This window comes from Tenrec ecaudatus, chromosome 13, assembly GCF_050624435.1.
Source record: "Tenrec ecaudatus isolate mTenEca1 chromosome 13, mTenEca1.hap1, whole genome shotgun sequence".
NCBI lineage: Eukaryota > Metazoa > Chordata > Mammalia > Afrosoricida > Tenrecidae > Tenrec > Tenrec ecaudatus.
Window position 1 is genome coordinate 124345785 of NC_134542.1, and position 13514 is coordinate 124359298.

Here is a 13514-nt window from a genome sequence, read left to right on the forward strand (position 1 = left end):
GGTTGGGAAGGATTCTACAGTACACAGCAGGATGGACTCCTCCCCGTAGCAGCCAGGGAGCCTACCCCACGGGCTGAGAGGAATGGCTTATTTTCTGATGGTCACACGGGGTCCTAGGATTTCAACTGTCACCAGAAACCCTAGAAGGGTTTGCATTTTGTCATACATAAACATGATTTTGTTTTCCTTTTTGTAAAATACAACACGTAAACAGTCAGAATTGATCCCAGCCTTCGGGGTCAGGGAGGAAGGGGAGGTAAGATCACCACGTGGAATGGCTCGAGTGCCCGGACCAACCTGACTGCAGGACAGTCCGGGGCCTGGAATCGCCTAGCTCGCCCTCCTGCTCGGTCATCCTCAATGTGGTTCCTCCCACCCCTAACTCGAGTCCGTCTGAGCAAACAATCCACTGGCATAACCACAGTCCCTGCCCTCTGGGAAGAGAGGCAAGGTTTCCCTGGGCCTGGCTGAGGAGCGCGCATGCCCCGGAGGTGCCACTCGGACTAGGACTGTACGAAGGGAGAGGGTGTGGGGAAATGGGAGCCACTGGTCCCCCAGCTGTGGCTACGTAAGGTGTGGTCAGTGGGACGTGTGCAGGGGAGCGGTGCAGAGGAGCGGGTGGGCAGGGAGGGTGGGTGTCCTGGGACAGCAGTCGGCAGGCATGCCTTCACTTCTTGGCCTTGCCCTGGGCGGCCACAGCTTCCATGGCTTTATGCACGGTCTCCTCGTCCCCCAGGAACTGCATGGCCTTGATGGGCTTCAAGTTCTTGTCCAACTCATAGACGATGGGGATGCCGGTGGGCAGGTTCAGCTCCATGATTGCCTCTTCAGAGAGCCCCTCCAGATGCTTCACAATGCCCCGGAGGCTGTTGCCATTGGCTGCAATCAGGACCCGCTTCCCTTCCTTTATCTGAGGAACGATTTCTTCGTTCCAGAAGGGCAGGGCTCTGGCAATGGTGTCCTTCAGACTCTCGCAGGAGAGCAGCTGGTCTTCAGTGAGGTCTGCATACCTGCGATCCTTGCTGATGTTGCTGTAGAAGGGGTGGTCCGGCTCCATGGGTGGCGGGGGGATGTCATAGGAACGCCTCCAGATCTTGACCTGGGCCTCGCCGTGCTTGGCGGTGGTTTCTGCCTTGTTGAGGCCAGTCAACCCCCCGTAGTGCCGTTCATTGAGGCGCCAGGTCCTCACTACAGGCAGCCACATCTGGTCGATGGCATCCAGCACCGTCCAGAGGGTCCGGATGGCTCTCTTCTGCACGGAGGTGAAGCAGATGTCAAACTCGTAGCCCGCATCTCGCAGTAGCCTGCCCGCCGCGCTTCACCTCCTGGTGCCCCGCCGGGCTCAGGTCGGCGTCGTACCAGCCGCTGAAGCGGTTCTCCAGGTTCCAGGCGCTCTCGCCGTGGCGGATCAGCACTAGCTGGTAGGCGGCCATGACTGCAGGCTCGGGATGCGGCGAAGACTCTCTGGCTGATATTTTAAACGCAATAAATAAGCACAGTAACAGCATAACTCGACCAATAGGGGGGTACTTCAATTCAACATTTTCAATTATGGACTTAATATTTAAGTAGAAGACCCATAATGACACCAAGAATTAAATAAGTAAACAAAAAAATGGGTCTAGCAAACTAGAATCAATGACTAATATATGGCATACTCCACCAAGAACAAAACACATTTATTCCTGCTAAGCTGGTCTTTATTTCAAAAATAAACTTAAGCATTAAAGGTATGGAAATAGTAACAGAAACATAGATGGTAATAGAAATTCAAATAAATGGTAGAGTGGTTAAAGATATAGACAGGGGGGGGGGAGACTCCGGATAGGGCAAGATATGATAAAATAAATTACCAAGGGCACATGAGGGAGGGGGGAGCGGGGAGGGAGGGGAAAAGAAAAAGAGGACCTGATGCAAAGGGCTTAAATGGAGAGCAAATGCTTTGAGAATGATTGGGGCAGGGAATGTATGGATGTGCTTTATACAATTGATGTATGTATATGTATGAACTGTGGTAAGAATTGTATGAGCCCCAATAAATTGTTTAAAAAATTTAAAAATTAAGATATAGACAGGATATATAGAGAAAAATAGGTGATAGCTAAATCGATTGTTCAGTAGATTGGTAGATCAACTAATAGATTTATGATTGATAGACAGCAGAGAGGAAAAATGTATAGATGTGTATGTGTGTGTGTGTGTGTGAGAGAGAGAGAGAGAGAGAGAGTCATTCATAGACTCCAGTGTCATTCAGGTCCAAACACTCTGAACATTTCCCTGGATAAATGTCACCCCCTTTACCTCAAAATTTTGATTATTCTATAGTAAGTGTATCTCCCTAGGACTATTGCTCCCTTTTAGATCCGTCTCTTGTTTGACTAGTTTTTCCAAGGGGTGAGTTCAGGCCCAGTCTTGAAGTTAGCCTGTCAGCCATAGTCTCAGAGCTTCCAAGAGCCTGTCCAATGAATAAGCCTATTCTTTTTATTTTAAATGTTTGTGTTTTGTTTCACTTTTGCCCACTCAAACCAAGATCTTCTAATGCTCTCATTTCCAAAGAAGTTGACAGAGCAGGGAACCATCTATTTCTTCTGGTCTTCGAGTTCTGGAGACTCATCTCTACGTTTCTTTACAGCATTGGACTACTTGTTTCCATGTGTCTTCAATTATCGTCACTGTGGAAAGGGAGAAACAAATAGCTGTGTCTCACATGGTTTAAGGGCCCCTGTCACTGCTCTCAAAACCCAGATGTAGAACATTGTCTTTGTGGGCTGTTATGCCAGTGCTTCTTGGTGTCCCCAGACTCCAAAGTCTCCTCAGTGACAGAAAATAAGTTAGCACCGTGTTTGTTTTCTTTAGTTTAGATCAACATAAATCAGAGAAAAATTTAGGGACAGATTATGAAATTGATGATGGTGAAATGTTCCCCATGTTGGACTTTGAACTTCTCTTCTGAACAGAGCTACACTGTCAGTGAGAGAGTGACAAGGGCCAGGTTGACCATGAGTGTTCAGAGTGACACACTCATCTTTGGCTTTAATCTGCACAGATTTGTCTGACACTCCGAGTAAAGCTGACATTCCCTGAGATTTGTTTCCACTCCTCAGGCAGCAGGAAGCACAGGGCAGACCTGGGCACTAGGATGCACTTCAGAGTCTAGTGAGAAAGGGCCATCTTGGAAATGACATTCTTCAAAGTTTTCACTAAGGAGACAGAGGTACTTTTTATTTTGAAAGGAAATCCCCAGACAGTAAGGAGGGATCATCTGTGAGGGCCCCCGGATCTTTGGGCTGCAGATTCCACAGAGTTTCAAACAACTTTCCCCAAGTGTGGACTGAGAGATGCACTGAGTGGAGAGTCACAGTTCAATAGAGCCCGGGGTTAAGGTGTCAGTGTGTGTGTGTGTGAGTGTGTGAGTGTGTGTGTGTGTGTGTGTGTTTTGAGTGATGTTACTAGGATCAGGTTCTGTTCCTCCCAGCAATCTCAAGACCTGCACCTCCCACTGCCTTGGGTTTCCTGGGCTATATGGCTGGAGGAGTCTGACATGGAGGGCAGGGAAAAAATTTGCAATGCAGAGTGGAAGACATCCAGTTTAGACGCACAGGCTACCTCCACAGGGGAAACTCCCTCATCACCCAGCTGGGGGCCTCAGTGTGATTCCTTTCCACCCGCCTTGCAAGATGGGCTCTGCCACCCTAGCTCTCCTCATTGCTCTTCTGCCAGGTCAGGATGGCCACAGGGTTTGAGAATGGGATGGGACTGGAGGTGAGGAGGGACTCTCTGAATCCTCTATCCGCAGGTGCCTGTGCTCAGCAGCAGCTGGTTCAGAGGTGACCAGGCCTAGAGAATCTTTGAGGATCTCCTGTAGGACATCTGGGTTCAGCTTTACCAGCTACTGTTTGCACTGGATTAGTCAAACTCCTGGTAAAAGCTTGGAATGGATAATAAGGATTGATCCTAGTGACTCTGATCTCAGGTACAACCCATCCTTCCAAGGAAAAGTCACCATGTACAAAGACAACCCCATTAGCACCATGTCCCTGCAGTGGAGCAGCCTGAAGGACTCGGACACAGCCATGTATTACTGTGCAAGAGACACAGTGAGAGAACCCCTTCCCTGAGAGGGGCAGAAACCCTCCGCCTGATTCAGCTGCAGAGCAGGAGTCTCAGAGGAAGCTCTCAGTTCAGCAACAGAGGACACAGTGTCTGCTGTCTCCTAGAGAGTGAGAACATGAGATCATGTCACAGGTCACTGACATCACAGGGAGCCATTTCCCCACGTGGGGCCACTGATGCCTCTTACTGGATTGTATTTCCCCGGGGCAGCCCTGTCTGTGACAGCTGAATAACAACAGTGCTGTAGAGCAGATGAGGTAAGGTTTCTTAATGAAATTCCCAGAGTACAGCCCATACTGCTCTTGAAGAATGAGCAGGTGCTTGGCCTTATAGAAAATCCTGAGCTCAAATTTCCTGGCCTTTTTCTCACCAAGGCCATTCCCAGTATTATTAAAACGTCTTCCTGATAAGTAGCCAGAATCACCACGTGTGTTCATTTCTTTGCTCTCTAACCTGATTCATTGTCTGCATTCAACTTGATTCGGAAAGTAGCTTGGTAAAACTGTCCTGGTGGAGTGGTGGCATTAGCAAATTGGTCATGGATCCCAGATCGTATACCAGTGAGTTCCACTCATAGGGAAATACTTGGTATAGTTCCTGGTTAAAAGTGACCTCTTCAGGAGTAGACTCCGGAGCCTGCTGAGCCAGGATGAATTTAGTTCAGAAATGTCTATCCCCTTCCTACCCCTCTTTCTCCTGAAGGTGCTGGTTGTACCATGAGGTCAGTGTCAGGGAAAGGGTATTTTGAATTGATTGTATTTATAGGTAGATCTGTAGAGATAATAATATGCACCAAAAATCAAGTCACAGCATAATAGGTAATGAGTGAGAACACAGTTATGACAACAAAAAAGGAAACCAATTACCCATAGAAGAATAAATTAATTAAAAGAAAAAAATTTTAAAAAGAAAGAAAAACCTGTAAATAGATCTAGGTCTGATTTTTTATCTCTAGATGTGTCTTTCAGTCAGGTTCAATGGGGTACCATGCTTTGGCCCCAGAGTCTGTCCTTTGTACTCCCCCAGGGGGTCCCTGCTGTGCTCCCACAGTTGCTCTGACGCACGTGTTTAGGGGTTTGCCTCGGTGTCACAGGATCAGTCTGGGCCACTGCCAGCCCTGAGTCCCAGTGTTGTCCCCCTTAGGGCCCTGGGCCATCAAGGGATGGTGTGTCTCAAAGTGGGATCAGTCATATTGTCGACTCTGTCCATTGGCTGTTCAGAGCGGGAATGTCGTACTCCAGGTCTGATGGGCCAGGCTGTGCTCCACTCTCTCTTCCTCCCCCTTCTTTGCTCCCCTTTGCTCTGATCAAAAATGCCCCTCCCCTAGCTGCAGCTTCAGTGCCATCCTCTCAAGTAAATTCTTCTGGGGTGAGGGGCAGTTGTCCACGTGGATGGTATGGGGTCTGAGCCCTCAGGCCCCTCCACTGCCTCCCTACTCCTTTAGGCACACTGCATTCGTCTGGCACTGCCTTTATATCTGGTCCCTCTTTCCCTGTGGAGCCACAAACAATACCCTCCCCTAGGGTGGGTCAGTGCCCTATTTCCCCATCACATCTTTTTTTTCCCTTTTCCCTTTCCTCCCTCCACCCCCATTTTAGTTGGCTACCATATGTACCCCTGCATTTGGTCAGGCCCTTGCCATACAACCTGGACCTTACCCCCGGAGTGTTTGTATTCAGTAGCTTTTTCCCTGTGCCTCTTTTGCACTTACCTTTCTGTTCTCATATATACATAAACTTTTTAATTAATTTATATATATATATATATATATATATATATATATATATATATATATATATATATATATATATAAACTTACCTTAGCGGACTTATATTATACTTGTCCTTTTGTGCTTGGCTTACTTCACTTAGGATAATTTCCTCCAGTTCTTCCCATGTGTTGATATGCTTCATGTGTTCATCACCGCTTTTTAGCGATGCATAGTACTCCATTTTATGTATGTACCACAGTTTTTTAATCCATTTGTCTGTTGATGGAAATTTGGGTTGTTTCCAACTCCTTGAGATTGTAAACTGTGCCACAATGAACACTGGAGCACCAATGTCTGGCCGTGGTTTGTTTCCTGCCTCTTCGGGGTATATGCCCAATAGGGGGATTGCTGGGTCATATGGTAACTCAGTTTCTGTTTGAGAAATCGCCAAATCGATTTCCATAGTGGCTATACATACCTACAGGTCCACCAGCAGTGGATGAGAGTTCCTATCTCACCATAGCCCCTTCAACACTTACTGCTTTCTGATTTTTTGAATTGGGCTATCTTTGAGGGTGTTAGGTGGTATCTCACAGTTGTTTTGATTTGCATTTCTCTTATGGCTAATGATCGGGAACATTTTCTCATATGTTTATTGGACATTCGGTTTTCAGACTGTAAAACTTCTGTTCAGGTCCTTTGCCCGCCTCCTCAGTGGACAATTAGTTTTTCTCTTACTGAAAGCTTGAAAAGTATTGTAGATTTTAGTAATAAGGCCATTGTCTGATGTGCTGTTCCTAAAGATGTTTTCCCAGTCGGTGGACTCTCTTATTACTCTCTTGGTGAATTCTTTCGATGTACACAGGTGTCTTATCTTTAGTATATCCCACTTGTCTATTTGTGACTCCTCTTGTATTTCCCTTTGATGCGTTGCCCTTATGTCCTCTATCATTTCATCTTTTTTCTGAATTGATTCCTTCATATCCTTTATGACTTTAAGCAGCATTTTGAAAATTTCTTTTTGTGGCAGGTTACTATCTGCTTCTATGCACATCGTATGTTCGTGACTTCTTCCCTCGTTGTTTTCTGTTTTACCTGCTTTTTCGTTGAAGCTGTTATAACTGGTTGCTGTTTACGTGTTGTTTTATAGGAGCCTGGAACCATCTTCCTGAGTCGAAGATCCCTGAGCTCTCTCTTGGGGGATTTGTATGAGTACTTCTATGAACTACCTGCCGGTAGGTGTTCTGAGAAGTCAGGCTATCGCTATATCTCCCTGTGGTTTCACCCTTATCCTAACCGTCCAGAATTCCGTTACTTGAAATGTGTGTTGGATATTCCTCTCATGTGACACTGGTCGGATTGTTGTGGGCCCACGATGGCGTCACGTCCCTGGCCGATCTCTAAGTATGCTTCCCAGTTATTGGAGCACCTCGGCTGTCCTGTGATGTTTTTCTCTGAAACTGTAGTGCTGAGGATGGTGTACCCTCCTTAGTGTGGAGCTCTGTAGCTGGCAGGGGAATTAACGTAGACAGAGAGATCGCCTTGGAGGTTGGGTGGATGTTCCCGCAGTAGCGTGAAGCCCCACACGTGGTGGTTAGGCGTTTCCCCCCATCACTTGTAAGGCCTCAGGATTTAGGGTGGGATGTCCCCACTTTTTGTAGGGAAGAACCCTCTGCTGCTTGGTGTATGGGAGAGGACTGGGTTGAATTCCCCAGCTGCTTGCCAAGCCAATAAATGCGGGTAAGAGCTGCCCCTGTTATGCCTTCAGAGTTGCCCTAGGCAGATGGGAGTGGCCTGGAGGCCCCTAGTGTCTTGTGACAGGAAAGAATGAATGGGAGGAAAAAGAGAGGAAGAGGAAGACACAGACTGTGGCAATAATGCCAAGTAAACTGACCCTCACTCACAACTGAAATGCATAGAGTAAACAAAGGTGAAAACAGTAGATCCAGCTTATTAGGGGTGGTTGTTCACATCTCGGCCAATTGGAATTAAATTTGCTCCCTGGACTCCCGACTTTCTGCCTATTTTCTCCCACACCGCGATCTTCCTAAGGTAACAATATATGTTTTCTACTTTAAATTATGGCTACCCACCACCACTCCCCTGGATGTGGGCTCAAGGCAGCCAACCACGCGGAAAGCTCTGGAGTGGGGTCCCCCTTGTGCCTGGGATTCTATCCCTTCTCGGGCATCTGCCTGCAGAAATCGCTTCTCCCGGCAAGGGCACAGCCGGCGCCTGTGGGCTTGCCAAAGCTAGAGCACTTTAAAGTGTCCCTGGCTTGCTTTGTGAGTGGAAATTCAACACAAAAAGGGGTTCAGGAGAAACCCTGGCATCCTACTTCTAATTTCAGAACTCAACCTCCCCGCTTCCTTTGCCTTACCTCCCAATTTTCTGGTTTGTCTGCAGGAGTTCCGGATGGATGAGTCCTGTCTGGTCGCCATTTTCTCCCCTTCCCTAAAATGTAGTTTTCAATAGTTTTTGGAGATTAAATTTGATCTGATATATGATTACTAATTACCCATAACTGTGTTCTGTGTTAACTCTTTTGATGCAGAATTTTTTTTTTGGGGGGGGGAGATTCCTGTAGAGAAATCTTATTAACAATCAGAGAGAGAGAGATTTCAACACACTAGCCTCCATATCTGGCTCTATGGTACTTCTTTGTTGACTTGCCAACCTGAAAAATGGTTTTTAAATACTTAGGTGGAAGAATTAATAACATTGGTAGTAGAAAGAGTTGCTGGAAAATATCATCCCAAGTAATTGCATAGATTCTGACATGCTCAGTCTAACTCTCTACCTGGGCTCCCATTCCTTACTATATTTCCTCGAGAGAGATTATATATATGTTTGTTTGTTTTTTATGGGACCAGAAGCCAATGTCCGTCCTCATGTAACTATTCCCTGCTTTTATGGGGTGTAGTACACCGTGACCTGACCTATATGAGTAGAAATCTCTTTTTTCTATAAAGGGGAACAAGCTCTTTTACGTAGAGATGCTGGACTTTAGACCATGAGTCATTCACAGGTAGGAGTCAGTAACCCAGGTCCTTCAGGACTAGACCAGTTCTTTCAGAAAATCCACTAAGAGCCACACGGGGTAATTCTTGGTTAATATGAAAGAAAAGAAAAGAGAGGTGAGGAATGGCCGGGAAACTGTGAAAGTCACACCTGTCAAAAAACAATACAAAAAGCATTAATTATTCTATGATTCTTCTATTTCATTCTTATATATTTTTAAATGTAAGCTTTCTTATAAAAACACTCGAGAATGGGTTATATTATCTAACCAGCTGGAATGAAATAATAAAGAGTGAGATTTGCAAACAGGCACACATTCAGACATACACAATTTAGGAAATGTGGCTCAAATGGATCCTACTGTTCTTTCTTGATGAGGACTTTAAAATATCATTTTATTGGGGCTCAGACAACTTTTTTATCATTTTATTGGGGGGGGTTATACAACTCTTATCACAATCCCTGCATACAACAATTGTGTAAAGCACATTTGTACATTTGTTGCCTTCATCAGTCTCAAAACAACTTCTTTCCACTTGGGCTCTTGGAATCAGCTCCTCCTTTTTTCCCCTCCTTCCCCATTCCCTCCTCCCTCGTGAAGCCTTGATAATTTATAAATTGTTATTTTATCATATTTTACACTGCCCAACTTCTTCCTTCACCCACTTTGCTGTTGTCCAACCCCCAGAGAGGAGGTTATATGTAGATCCTTGTAATCAGATCCCCTTTTCTACCCCACCTTCCTTTATCCTCCACCCTCCCATCGCCACTCTCAGCACTGGTCCTGAGGGGTTCATGTGTCCTGGATTCCCTTCCCTGTATTTCCAGTTCCTATCTGCACCACTGTACATCCTCTCGTCTAACCAGGTTTGCAAGGTACGATTGGGATCATGATATTGGGGGTTGGGGGAGTGGAGAAGGCATTTAGGAACTAGAGGATAGCTGAGTGTTTCATCGATACTACACTACACCCTGAGTGACTCCTCCCCGCTACCCCTCTACAAAGGGATGTCCAGTTGCCTACAGATGGGCATTGGATCCCCAACCCACACTCCCCCTCATTCACTATTGTCGCGCGCTCAGTCTCGCCAGCAAGGACGCGCCACAACAGGATTCTTCCACAGGCATTTAATGCGGGTTCGATTTGCAGATGCGGAAAAAGACCCCGAAGCCCCAAACTACTGCTGCTTATATGCGCTCTATGGGGACGTGCTGTGCATTGATTGGTGCGTTCGCCAGAACCCTTATTAGCATACTCCAGGGTGGAGTTATGACTATGTCATCTAAGTAGTGCGCATGCTCTAAGTGGTTGTTTACCATTTAACTGGGCCACTGCCCTGACTGCCTGGCGCCATCTTGTAATGGCGGCGAGAGCTGCGGCTTCCCACACACTATGATATGACTTTTTTGTACTTTGATGCTTGATTCCTGATCCCTTTGACGCCCCGTGATCACACAGGCTGGTATGCTTCTTCCATGTGGGCTTTGTTGCTTCTGAGCTAGATGGCTGCTTGTTTACTTTCAAGTCTTTAAGACCCCAGGTGCCGTATCTTTTGATAGCCAGGCACAATCAGTTGTCTTCACTACATTTGTTTATGCACCCGCTTTGTCTTCAATGATTGTGTCGGGAAGGTGAGCATCATGGAATGCCAGTTTTATAGAACAATGTATGCTCTTTGCCTGTTACTTCTTTCCTCTATTTCCTTTTGCTTTCCTCTTGTCCCACTAATCATGCTCAACCTTTATTAGGGTTTCAGTAATTCCTCTCAGTGACATTGCCCTTGATCACTCCCTACCAGTCCTCCCACCCCCTTCTTACCACTGGTTTTGAATCACTTGTAGTTCCCTTGTCCCTGGGTTGGTTAAAACCACTTCCCTTCCCCCACCTCCCACTCTCCCGTGTCCCCCCGAAACCACCATTCCCGTAATTTTCTCCTCCACATTGTTTACCTAGCCTATCTTATCTAGATAGACCTGCAGAGATAATGATATGCACATAAAATCTCTACAGCGCCAAAGTGACAGGGAAAAAAAGCAACAATGGCAGCAGCAGTAACAACAAACATAGCAAATGACATACAAAATCTATAAGAAGAAAAAAAGAAAGAAAAGCTTGTAAATAGTTCAAAGTCTGTTGACCTTTAGGAGTGTTTTCCGGTCAAGTCTGATTGGGTGCCACACCCTGGCCCCAAAGTCTTTTTTTGAAACTCCCTCGGGACTTCCTTATTCTGCTCCAGTTGCTGTACTATTGCACGCCTTGAGTGTTTTGCCTTGGTGTGGAGGGGACAGCTCAGTCACACATTCCATAGTGTGTCTCCAGTGTTGTCCCTTGTAGGGCTATAGGTCAACACAGGATACCGAATCCCATAGTGGGGCCGTCCATATGGTTCTCTCTGTGCATTGGCTGCTCTAAGTGGGGCTATTGTCCTCTGAGCTTGGTGAGCTAGGGTGTGCTCCACTCCCTTCCTCCCGGTTCATTCACTTCCACTTCTTTCCTCCCGGTTCATTCACTTCCACTTCCTTCTTGGTATGGTAGGTTGGTTCCTTTCCCTCACCAGATGGTCTATTGTCATTCTCTGTGGCACACCCTTCCATGGTGGGAGTCAGGATGATTCTGGTTATGGTTGGGAATATAGTCCAGTCTTTTAATGGATTCCTCTGTGTGTTGTGTTGCCTTCCTGGTTTGGCGCATCATGGTGGGGTCTGTATGCACATTCCAATTTTGTGGGGACACAACCAATACTCTCCCCCTGGGTGGATTAGTGTCCTGTTCCCTCCATATCAGCATGTCAGTTTATCCCCATCCTGGGCCTCCTTCCTCATTCCCCCTTTCCCCTTCTTTATGTTGGACTCACATATACCTCCTTGGGTGTGGTCTGGCCTACACCCAACTACCTATGCTTCTACACGTTTATTGCGAGATAAGTATTATTCTTCTATTCCTGCCCTGATGATTGTACTTACCACGGGGGACTCGTGTTATACCTGTCCCTTTGAGATTGGCTTACCTCATTTAACATGATTCCTTCCAACTCTTTCCGACGTGTTTCATGTGATCGTCCATGCTTTTCAGTCTTACATAGTACTCCATTGTGTGTATGTGCCACAGTTTACTAATCCATTCATCTATCGATGGAAACTTAGGCTGTTTCCAAGTCTTTGTGTTTGTGAATTGTACTGCAATAAACATTGGAGCGCAGATGACTGGTCGTGTTTTAATTGTTACCTCTTCTGGATATATGCCCAGTAGAGTAATAACTGGGTCATAGGTAGAACAATTTAAATTTTCTTTAAGTATCTCCAGATTGCTTTCTAGATTAGCTGTATAAATCGATATGACCAACAGCAGTGGAGGAGGGTTCCTACTTCACCACAAGCCCTCCAACACTTGTTGCTCTTTGATTTGTTGATTTGGGCTAGACTCAGGGGTGTTAAGTGGTATCTCATGGTTGTTTTCATTTGCATTTCTCTTATGGCTAATGATCGGAACACTTTCTCATATGCTTGTTGGCCATATGGATCTCCTCCCTAGTGAAAGTTCTTTTCAGTTCTTTTGCCCACTTCCTTAGGGGGAAAAATGTTTTCCTCTTTTTGCAGGCCATGAGTGTTTTAGGGTTCTCTAGAGAGACAAAACCAGATTGTTAATTATATATATGTGTATTTATACAGATAGATGGATACATAACACAAGAAATAAACAGTTAAGTTATAAAGCAGCACAAATGACTCAGTGCGACTCACTTCCATGAGACAGTTGTGAGACACTGGCAGTCCTTCCAGTCTTGTAGAACAATTCAGGCTATCCAGGCACAGGCAGCAAACAGGAAGGGAGGGCCCCAACAGTCAGCCAGATTACAGGGTCTGACAGTCCCCAGCTCAAGAAATGTAAATTCCAATTGTGTGGTGAATCAGGTCTTAAAGGAACCTCAAATAACAGCGACAGTCCATGCGTTAGGTGTCCCACAGGTAGTGTAGCTTGTAAATTGAGGCACAGAACAAAGAAGGCAACCGCACACTGGTCCAATGATGAAAGACAAGAGACCTGAGAACTAGAAAGGCGAGGCTCACCGAGCCATTTATCCCTCATGTGTTTATTGGCCAGGTTGGCACAATAAACTAACTAAATTAATGAGGGTGTTATAGATTTTAGTAATAAGCCCTTTGTCCAATGTGTCATTACTAAAAACCTCTCCCAGTCTGTGGGTTTTCTTGGCACCCTCTTGGTGACGTTATTTGAGGTTCACAGGCGTTTTGTTATTAAATCCCATCTGTTGATTTCCAGTTCACCGGTGTGTGTACCCTTCCCTATTGCAATGAGCCTATGAATTCCCTGGGCCAGTGCTCTTAGGTTTGTCCCGATTCCCTCTTGGATTGTCCTGATGGTTTGGGGTTTAACTTCTAAGTCTGTGATCCACTTTGAGTTTATTCTTTTGCATGGGGTGAAGCAAACGCCTGGTTTCATTTTTTTACATGTGGAGATCCAGTTTCTACTATGATTGTTTAATCCCTGATTACATTTTTCATGTTTAATAGTTTGATGAAATTCACTGCACCATTGTTGGGTGCGTAAATATCCAATATACCAACTCATTGTTGGTTTACTAAGCCTTTGAGCATTATGCAGTGTCCCTCCTTGTCTCTTTTTTTTAAAAAAAACATTTTATTGGG

At 45.8% G+C, this 13514-nt stretch overlaps 1 pseudogene; it reads right to left on the bottom strand.

Annotated features, from left to right (window-relative positions):
* Positions 1–539: 539 nt before the first annotated feature.
* LOC142424701 (phosphoglycerate mutase 1-like) lies at positions 540–1456 on the bottom strand (annotated as a pseudogene).
* Between the last annotated feature and the right edge of the window lie 12058 nt (positions 1457–13514).